The following is an 11,288-nucleotide window of genomic DNA, read 5'->3' as shown; positions in this document are numbered from 1 at the left end:
CGCGATTTTTGGCGCGAACTTGTGGAGGCCTATATCCAGCAGCGGACTGCGATAGGCTGAAGTGATGAACTATAACTATATATAATAATAATGATAGCGACGCGTACGAAGTTGTACCACTTCGTAATGAAAGCCTGCTGTAAAGGAAAAACAAAGAACAACTTTCACTTTATCTGTACGTTTAGTAATATCTCTATATTCATAATGTATAATCAAGGTTCCGTGGTGTAGTGGTTATCACATCTGCTTTACACGCAGAAGGCCGCCAGTTCGATCCTGGCCGGAATCACACTTTATTTTTTATTTTTTGGAGTTTTACTTATAATTAGTAGGTAGTAGTTTTTTTTTTTTTAACACCTCCGACATGGGGATCGGAGTCCTTACTTAAGCTACTCGTTCATACCAGTTCTCGCATTCATTCTTCTCGCACTTTCATCCTGCATACTAATTTTCTTTCTTTCATTCTTCCACATTCACACACTGGGTGGGTTCCCATCTACGCTAGTCCTAATTTCTAATTTTGTTTCTTATTCCATTTTTTTTAACACGGGAAAATGATTGTAGTAGGTAGGTAGTAGTAGTAGTAGAGTTGAAAAGGGAAATGTCTTCAGTCCTGTAGATCTTTCTTTTTTTTTAAACAACAAACAATGTAAACAAATGCAATGCATACAAATGTAACTTTTATATCATATATCAAATTGTTCAACGCTTATATTCCTATTTACGTAGTGCTGATCATCGTCTTGTGTGATAGCGAACAAGGATTGTAAATCGCAATGTATCAACCCTCAGACGTAAATTACCTTAGCATATATTTATTATTTTGCTTTAAAGTGTCATCTTTTAAGTGTCGCAGGTAGAGTTGGCAACACGCTTGCAATGCTTCTGGTGTCGCAGACGTCTATAAGCTACGGTAATCGCTTACCATCAGGTGAGCCGTACCTACGTTTGTTGGCCGACTTAGTTGTATTTAAAAAAATCAGAAGGCGTATGACCATCTATGGATAACATCAACAAAAATGAAAAATAATCCATAACTATTAACATTTTTGTACTGTGTGGCTACGGTACTAAAGAATATAGCCACCCCCTCTCTTCCCGTGGGTGTCGTAAGAGGCGACTAAGGGATAACACAGTTCCACTACCACCTTGGAACTTAAGAAGCCGACCGGTGGCGGGATAACCATCCAACTGCTGGCTTTGAAATACACAGGCCGAAGACGGGCAGTAGCGTCTTCGGTGCAACAAAGCCAGCCCTGCGGTCACCAACCCGCCTGCCCAGCGTGGTGACTATGGGCAAAGCACTTGAGTTCACGTTATTTTCGGCGTAAACTTGTGGAGGCCTATGTCCAGCAGTGGACTGTATAGGCTGTAATGATGATTAACATTTTACAAAAAAAAATGCGTCTTTAAAAATTAATGTAATACTAAGTGTTAAATATCAAATAATCCCGACGAAACCAAGTAAAACATTTTGCAAATCATTAAAAATCTGCAGTCGACTTAAAAGGTTTTATCTTAAAGTGTTGTTCACAGTTAAAAGACGAGCAAGTCGCCGAGCGGGCTGCATATTATATAAAAATAAGCCGCGCTCCAGTCCGCCGGTACAGCGTAGCCCACTACTCTAGTACTGCACAATTCTTCGCCCCGGTGAAGGTTAACCGAATATAAAACAGTTCTTACTATGTAACTTTGTATACTTTTGTGTACTTTTTACTCATATAACTATGTTTGCTCGCAAACGAAAAGCGACCGACTTAAATTACATCAACAAATATAATACAACGTAGTCGATATAACATCCGATTAAACACACATCATTAGGGATAACTCAAATGAATAGTATTAAATCCTATTTCGGGTTGTCTGGAAGAAATGGCTAACTAGCCATAAGACCGCCTCTTGTACTACACATTCTTAAGTTGTCTGTATTATTATTATTTTGTATTTGCATATTGTGGTGTACGATAAAGAGTAATAAATAAATAACTCAAAGAGTACTCGTAGGACTTGGATAAAATTTAAGTGGGAAAATACGATAAACACCAGGTTTCAATTATAAAAAGACCGATCAAAAAACGGTTATACCAAAGATCAAAGTTATGAGAACATACATAAAAATACAGTGAAATTAAAACCCGAATCCCTTTTACTGAAGTCAATTAAAAACGACGACGTTTGAATCGCTGCTTCAGTTGTTTGAACATGCGACTCATTCTTAGAGGTTCGTTATGTAGGTTACGCTTTCATAAATTCGGAGCCTGTTTCATTTTCATGTTAAACACGTTTTAGCATTCGAAATGACAGTACTTCAGAGATCTCTTTGAAGATTTAAAGATAAAAATTAGCAGATATGAAATATGTTATTGGTTTAAAAACATTGATTTTGTTATAACGATTATTATAATATAATATTGACTTTCCTACATTAGAGATAGCAATTTTTTTTATAACTTAGAAATAATTTGTCACTGATATATATCACAAATATACATTATGTGTCATAACATTTCCATAGTGTGATAGCTTGGAAATATCCTGTCTAGCCCGTTGTGACTAGCCCGTTGGTGCTGTTTGTGGTGAGCCTGCTTTCTGCTCCGAGGGGCGTGGGTTCGATTTCCACCCCGAGTCTGGGTGTAATATAAATATTTATTTATATATTAATTTATACATGTATTATTTATAAGTATGTTTATCCAAAAACAAATGTAACTATATACCAGTCGGCTGTTACCTATAACACAAGCATTAAGTTGCTTACTTGGAACAGACGACCGTGTGTGTATTGTGTAGATATTTATTTATTTATCCTGATTTAATTTTCGATATAGAATTATCTTTTTGCAGCGCGTGTGGATAATAATTAATATTTCATCTAACTACATCAGCGGTCAGAGCCCGCTAGCGAAGCGATTGCTCGCTTGATTAACCTCCAGTCTGCTAAGTCAACTACACTAAGAAATTACCTCTCCTCCCTTTATACACCCCCACCTCTCTGCCCAGTAGACGTCACCCGCCTGTCCCGACCGACAAATTCAATGAAACTTCTACATTTACTCGGAACCCGATACGACAGCGCTGCAAAATCATTGAGTTTAAGTTACGTTTTAATATAATTCAGTAACAGCACGTTCTTCAATTTCATTAATAAGTTTAAAAAAATTCATATTTAAATATTCTTGATGAAACTTAATTATGAGCGAATCATGAAAAAATCAAACATTTGATACATCTTTATGTTATTTGAAATGTTTGGCGCCACGTGCTCCGTCCTACAAAATTACAGTCTATTGTCATACCAAAGCTACAAAACCCCAAGCGTCGTGATGAGCAATTGTAAACGAGTCGAATCTTTTTGAGTGCGAGGAAGCAATTAGTTCTATTGATAGAAAGAATGCCATTGTTATCTATACGTCGAATTTTCAACAGTTTTTATCGTATTAAAAACTAATTATACCTCATGATTTCACACGCTTTAATTTAAAAAAAAATAAATGTTTCAGCCTGTAATATCCCACTACTGGACATAGGCCTCTTCCCCGTGTAGGAGAAGGATCAGAGGTTAATCCACCACGCTGCTCCAATGCGGGTTGGCGGATATATCCCCTACTATGAGTAACGACCGCTATCAGGTGTACATGATAACCGGGACCGACGGTTTAACGTGCTCTCCGAGGCACGGCGGGGAGGCCCACAAGGACTGCACAAACACCCAGACCACGGCAAACACCTGTATGGCCAATAAAAATGTTTGTCATGTGCGGGGATCGAACCCGCAACCGCCAGCGCAACAGGTACAATCCATGGCTGTGACCGTTGCGTCAACGCGACGCATAATAAATAAATAAAATGAATAAATAAATAGTCTTTCTCAGTAAACGAGACATCAGCAAGTCTTTGAGTGTTCCTGGGAAGTGTTCCTCCTCAAGGACCAAACCAGTAACAAACATTTGTATTACACAAATATGTATTCCGAATGGAAATCGAACCATCTTCGGTCACTAGAACGGTCGTTACATAATTTAGTAACAAACAGCTTTATACATAATGATGGTTCTTAAATTCTGACCAATTTCTTTTAACGAAATTTTATTTAAAGGTAGCTGTACCTGCGCTCGTTGCTACGCTTTTTTTTTTCTTTTGGTCGGACTTGTTAGATATTTGGTTATGTATAATGAAACTCCGGTGTTGGACAAATATAACTTTATATTATTTAAGACTTAATATAATTAGCTGACAAGACAAAGGACGTGTACCTGTTAAGTTTCTAGTGACGAGTAATGACAGTGACGTTTCACTTGTGCATAGACTACCATTCATAACATCTCCCTTTTTCATTACAGACATGACAATTCAATATTACACTTGTTAAGACTGACTGACTGGTTGACAATTGACAAACTAATAACATTATAATATGACTAATATTAATAAAACTTATAGACTAACAGACTTTAAAATATATTTTAAATTTAGCTTAATCATACGTACAATCTTGAAATCTAACTGTAGGTTTGACCTGTCTACCACTTATTGTTCTCTTAATTCCCTCATGTTTACTTTCTTTACTATTTTTATCTTCCATTCTCATTTCATTCTTTAGGCTAATTTGACTACTTGCTGGACTTTCTATTTTCTTTTCTAACATTTTTTCTTTAGTTGGACTAGAAGAATGAGAAGGTAACAAGTGTTGACGATTTCTTCTATAGGTAGATCCATCTGGAGCTTCAACAATAAATGATCTAGGCTCTTCACATTCCTTTATTATTTTTCCTGGTTGCCATTTTGACTCAGGTGACTTTTTAAACATGACTTTATCTCCTTTCCTTACTTTAGACAAATTTTTTGATTTTTTATCATAATAAAATTTTTGTTTATAATTATTTTGTTGTTTTATTTTCCTGTAGATTTTATGACGTATTATTTTAGGTTGAAGGTGTGTTTCAACAGTAGGTATAAGTGTTCTGAGACGACGAGACATCAACAACTCAGCAGGAGACGGTAAGTTATTTCTAGGTGTTGTTCGGTACTGCAACAATGCAAGATACGGATCATCCCCTGACTCATCACATTTGGTAAGTATGCGTTTGACTATTTTCACTCCAGACTCTACTAATCCATTAGAACGAGACAGGTATGGACTAGATGTAGTATGTGTAATATTCCAAGACTCTAAAAACTGTTTGAATTCTTGTGAATTCATCGGTGGTCCGTTATCAGAATTAATAATTAATGGAATTCCATGACGACTAAATATAGGCTTTAATGCATTTATTAATGCTTTGGCTCCAGTTGAACTAACATTAGCAATTTCTATGTAGTTTGAATAATAATCTTCAACGACAAGAATGGTTTGATTATTGAATTTTAAATAATCTATCCCGACCTTTTGCCATGGGAACGAACATATTTTATGTGACATTAGAGGTTCTGGTGGATTGTTATTTCTGTGTGACAGACAAATTTCACAGTTTTCCACACACTGCTGTATATCATGTGACATTAATGGCCAATATACCACTCCTCTTGCAAAATTTTTAGATTTTTCTATACCTTGATGACCACTGTGAATAATTTTCAAAATTTCTGACCTTAATTTTGTAGGTATTATAAGACTATTACCTTTCAACAATAAATTTCCGACTGAATGTATTTCATGACGACAGTTCCAATAAGGCAAGACTAATTTATTAACTTCTGACTTTTTATCAGGCCATCCTTGTTCATAGTACTGCTTAAGTAGCTGTAGACATTCATCATTTTCTGTAGCCTTGGTCAGCCACTGACGACGTTCTTCTGAAATAGGTAAGTTTTTTACAAGCATGTTGACATGAACCTTGACATCTTCATCCAGCTCATCCTCACTGCACTCAGGTAAAGCTGCTCGTGATAATGAATCAGCTATATACATTTTAGTACCAGGTTTGTACTCAACCTTTAAGTCGTAGGCTTGTATTCTAAGCATAAGCCTCTGTAGACGTGTTGGAACTTCAGCTAAAGGCTTTTTAAATAAAGTAATTAATGGACGATGATCTGTTTCCACAGTGACAATTTTACCATAAATATATTGATGAAAGCGAATACATCCAAAGACAATGGCATACAGTTCTTTTTCAATCTGTGCCATGCGTTTCTGACTTGACGTTAACGTTTTAGATGCATAACTAATTGGATGATTATCTTGAAGCAAGACTGCACCGACTGCTGACTGACTTGAATCAACTGACAAGACTACTGAATTTTTGACATTATAATGTGATAAGACTGGCGCCTGACAAATAATCTCTTTTAGACGTTTAAATGTAGCTTCGTGACTCTCATTCCATGACCATTCACTTGACTTTTTTAATAAGAGACGTAGAGGTTCAGTTTCCTGTGTTAAATTCTTTATAAATCCTCCTAGATAATTTAAAATACCAAGAAATCTTTGTAGATCCTTGAGACAGACAGGAGACGGCATATCCTTGATAGCCCGGACTTTATCTGGATCAGGTGACACTCCATTTTGTGAAAATATATGACCTAAGTATTTGACTTGTGTATGACCAAATTTACACTTACTTTTATTAAATTTTAAGTTGACTTCTTGAGCTTTCTTAAACACTCTTTGTAAATTTTCATCATGTTCTTGTCGACTCTTTCCATAGACTAAAATATCATCAGCATATACCATGACTCCAGGTAATACACCAAATGTTTCTGTCATAATTCGATGAAATATTTCAGGAGCACAGTTAATACCAAAAGGTAACCTTTTAAATCTATAGCGGCCAAATGGGGTGTTGAATGTACATAACATTGAGCTTTCCAAATCAAGACAAATAACCCAAAATCCACTACTTGCATCAAGAGTAGAAAAATATGACGCGCCATGAAGTTTAGACCGTACCATATCAATAGTAGGTATAGGATAATGAGATCTACATATTGCTTCATTTAAGTTTCTTGGGTCAAGACAGACTCTTAGTTGACCATTTTTCTTCTCAACTAATAAAAGTGAACTCACCCATGCTGTTGGCTCAGTAACCTTGGTAATGACATCCAAATTTTCCATATTATCCAATTCCTTCTTCAGTCTATCATGTAATGAGAATGGAATTTTCCGCGGTGGATCAATTTTAGGACGAACATCACTATTGACAGTGATATGACACTCACCAGGTAGACAGCCCAATCCATCAAATACAGATTTATACTTTGACAATAGACTCTGTAAATTATTATTTTTATTAATATAATGTGACTGTAAATGTGACTGAACATGACAATTACTTTTATAAGACTGTGACTTTTCATAATTATTATTATTATATGACTCTGACAGATTTTGATATTTATTATTTGCACTACATGACTCTGACTGACAATTCTGACTATTACCAAGACAATTATTAAACTCTGACCTATTACTTTGACTCTTAACTAATTTTGAATGATAATTTTGACTAAAACTTTGACAATCACTTGACTTTTCAATATTAAAGACCCTTTTAATTAGACCTAGCTCTGAACAGGTATTTTTACCAATGACAGTTGGAGATGAGATATTTGCAATAATAAAGTTAATAATTTTTGACTGACGTTGACTATTTACATAATAAGTACATTCAAGCTTTTGTTGACCTAATATTGGTATACTATTTCCACAATAAGATGTAACTTTAGCATGACAAGGTGAAAAATTTTGATTAACATTCAATGATTGAAACAAATTATATGACATGACATTAGCATCACTCCCTGTATCTAAAATACATTGCACATTTATGTTATTAATTGTAAGATTAACACTCCAATCTGAAATTGTAGACTGACATGAATTCAAGTGTCCGACGAACAAATAATTTGAATTTTTACCTTTATAGTCCATATTGTTTATATCATTTTGACTTAATTGTATATATTTCACTGTTTTAGACCTGCAGAATGCCTGATAATGACCTAGACGGTGACACTGTCTGCACCTAGCCTTTTGCGCAGGGCAGGTATATCTATGATTTTGCCCACACCGTGTACACATTCCTTTTTCTTGAGACTGTAAATTTGTTCCTGACTGTGACCTTGCTCTTGACTGTGACCTTGCCCTTGACTGTGACCTTGCCTTTGACTGTGACTCGCCTGAAGACTGAGACTTGGCTGAAGCCTGAGATCTTGACTGACTGAATGATTGACGTTGATAGAAGATATTAGTAGACTCTTTGAACTCTGTAGCATGACATCTAGCTGAGACTATTGTTTTTGACAAGTTTCTAGCTTTTTCTAGTGTTAAATCTTCCTCTAGTAATAGTTTCTCACGGACATGTTGAAAACTTTCATGCATATTCGTTATATAAATATCTTTAATCATTCTATTTTGTAAATTTCCAAATTCACACGACTGACTTCTATTTATTAATGTCGTAAGGAAGTCTTCCAGGCTTTCTTCAGCTTTCTGTTTAGTTGTAAAAAACTTATAACATTCATAGGTTATATTTCTTTTAGGTACAAAATATTCCTCAAATTTAGTAACTAATTGATTAAATGTAATTTTGTCGATGTCTAAATTGAATGAATTAAATATTTCGAGACTTTCCGTACCTATAAAATGTAATAAAACTGCTACTTTGCGTGCGTCTGACTCTTCGTATATGGCGCTTGCCTTGAGAAAAATAATGAAAGTTTGGTACCATTTCTTCCAATTCGACGATAGATTGCCTTCCAGGCTCATGGGCTTGATATTACCAGCTATATTAAGCCTATTTGACGACGACATTGCCTTTTCACGCTCGCCACGTGGCTCGACCTTTTTGACCTCCGACATTGACTTTATATTTTGTAGTTGTTCTTTTAAAAGACTACTTCTGACACCATGTTAGATATTTGGTTATGTATAATGAAACTCCGGTGTTGGACAAATATAACTTTATATTATTTAAGACTTAATATAATTAGCTGACAAGACAAAGGACGTGTACCTGTTAAGTTTCTAGTGACGAGTAATGACAGTGACGTTTCACTTGTGCATAGACTACCATTCATAACAGGACTAACTCAGAAACCTTTGTGGACTCATGCACAACACTTTGCTGAAGATCATACATTACACATTACAGCCTATACAGTCCACTGCTGGACATAGGCCTCCACAAGTTTACGCCAAAAATAACGTGAACTCATGTGTTTTGCCCATAGTCACCACGCTGGGCAGGCGGGTTGGTGACCGCAGTACTGGCTTTGTCGCACCGAAGACGCTGCTGCCCGTCTTCGGCCTGTGTATTTCAAAGCCAGCAGTTGGATGGTTATCCCGCCATCGGTCGGCTTCTTAAGTTCCAAGGTGGTCGTGGAACCTTGTTATCCCTTAGTCGCCTCTTACGACACCCACGGGAAGAGAGGGGGTGGCTAAATTCTTTAGTGCCGTAGCCACACAGCACTGTTGCTGAAGATCATGGCATAATTAAATACATAGCTTACGATTCTATAAAGGACAAACAGAGTAACATTTATTTATATATAGAAGTGGTATTTTCCTGTTTGAAACACAAAACCTGTCAAACATAAATCGCGAATGCGGACACTAATCATATCAGTATTGTGGTGACGTCAGTTGCGACTCGCGGCGAGATTCCGAGAGGCCGGTGAAAGGCCCTTTGTTGGAATAAATTGAGGTTTGATTTACGAAATTTTACAGAGATTTCGGTCTTAAGACGAATTGTGTCAACGAAGTTAGCATTGAGTACCAACCTCAAATGAATGTAAAATGTGACTGTATGAAATGAAAGGAAATGAAAATATTTATTTCGCACACAATACACATCATGATCATCATCATCATCATTACAGCCTATACAGTCCACTACTGGACATAGGCCTCTACAAGTTTACGCCAAAAATAACGTGAACTCATGTGTTTTGCCCATAGTCACCACGCTGGGCAGGCGGGTTGGTGACCGCAGTACTGGCTTTGTCGCACCGAAGACGCTGCTGCCCGTCTTCGGCCACACCAATACAATACAACCACACAATACACTAACGTCAAAAAATTACATTCACATAAAAAAAATAACAAAAATAAATAGTTAAGATATCAAAAATATCAATCAATTAAAAATACACATCTCACAATTACATCTAAAACATTTGGTACATTACAAGCATAGTTAATGTACCCAGTGTTATCCAGCAATTTTAACGTAGTCAAAATGTATATAAAAGTATTTTTAATTCATTTCGTCTTCAATTTTTATATTATGAATTAATATTTACCCAAGCGTAGCTTAAATTCGTGTTACTTAATTGAGATGACGAACTCAACCAACAATTTAATATATACGTCATAATATTAAAAACATTGAGCCCCAGTTGAACTTAGATGTAAATATTGATACAGTTTAAAGTCGTTATGAAATGTAACGAAAAAGTTTTATATATATAAAACAAAAAGGACGATAAACTTGAAAAAAAAAACTTAAAGACAGTTTATAAAACCACGAAACTTATAAAAAGATCTTGTTAAATTTGGCTCGAGATTTTAAATTAGTAAAACGAAATAATAAGAAGCGAGTTTGCTATTAACCACACGACTGAAGTAAAACATGTTTAGTTACCCTACAGTAATATACGAAACGTTACTCTCTCTCTTTCTAACTTCACTAAACTTATAAATCTCCCTCTCAACTTCCATTCGCTTCGCCCGTTCACACTTTTCATAACGCTTCCGCCACGTATTCACCAGCTTACTCTCCAAGTCAAGCGTGCGTAGAGAAGTTCTTCTTCAAGAAATATGCAATTATTGTAAAGCACGGTACACAACGCGTACCTAGTGTTTATCCACAATTCACAAAGTATTTCATGCAACATGTTTCTAATTTTGTACTAAAACACAGTTTATATATTAATTTTCAAAAGAGTGCGGAGTTTCTTGCCGATTCTTCTCTGCAGAATCTACATTCCGAATCGGTGGTAGCTTTACTGCTACAAATATAATGATTTATTTTTAAAGCTTTAATTTGTAAAATGACGATTCGAAAGTGCTCGTGGAGCCTATTTGAATAAAACTATTTTTGATTTTGATTTTGATTTTTGATTCGCTTGTTAGTTTTTGTTTCCTTCAAGTCTACGCCCGTCCCAGTACCTGTAACCAGCAAGCGTGCCACAAGCAGTTAGTGTCAGTGACAGACAGTGAGGCCTCCAGAGACGAGTTCGAGGCGAGCCGTAAATCTCTTTACACATCGCTCCAGGGCAGCCGCCGTTTTGTAATAATTTATCAAAGAAACTTTCTAATTGTGTGTTTGTCAAAATGCTATTAAATG

General features: G+C 36.0%; 1 non-coding gene across 1 annotated transcript; it reads left to right on the top strand.

The window, feature by feature from the left end:
• Positions 1-216: 216 nt before the first annotated feature.
• Positions 217-289, top strand: Trnav-uac. Its single transcript has one exon. It is a non-coding gene; the product is annotated as a tRNA-Val (tRNA).
• The last annotated feature ends 10,999 nt before the right edge of the window (positions 290-11,288 follow it).

The sequence above is a fragment of the Melitaea cinxia genome, chromosome 14 (assembly GCF_905220565.1).
Source record: "Melitaea cinxia chromosome 14, ilMelCinx1.1, whole genome shotgun sequence".
In the NCBI taxonomy this organism is placed as follows: domain Eukaryota; kingdom Metazoa; phylum Arthropoda; class Insecta; order Lepidoptera; family Nymphalidae; genus Melitaea; species Melitaea cinxia.
Note: the sequence above shows the minus strand (reverse complement) of the source record. Positions and strands in the feature narration are given on the sequence as shown.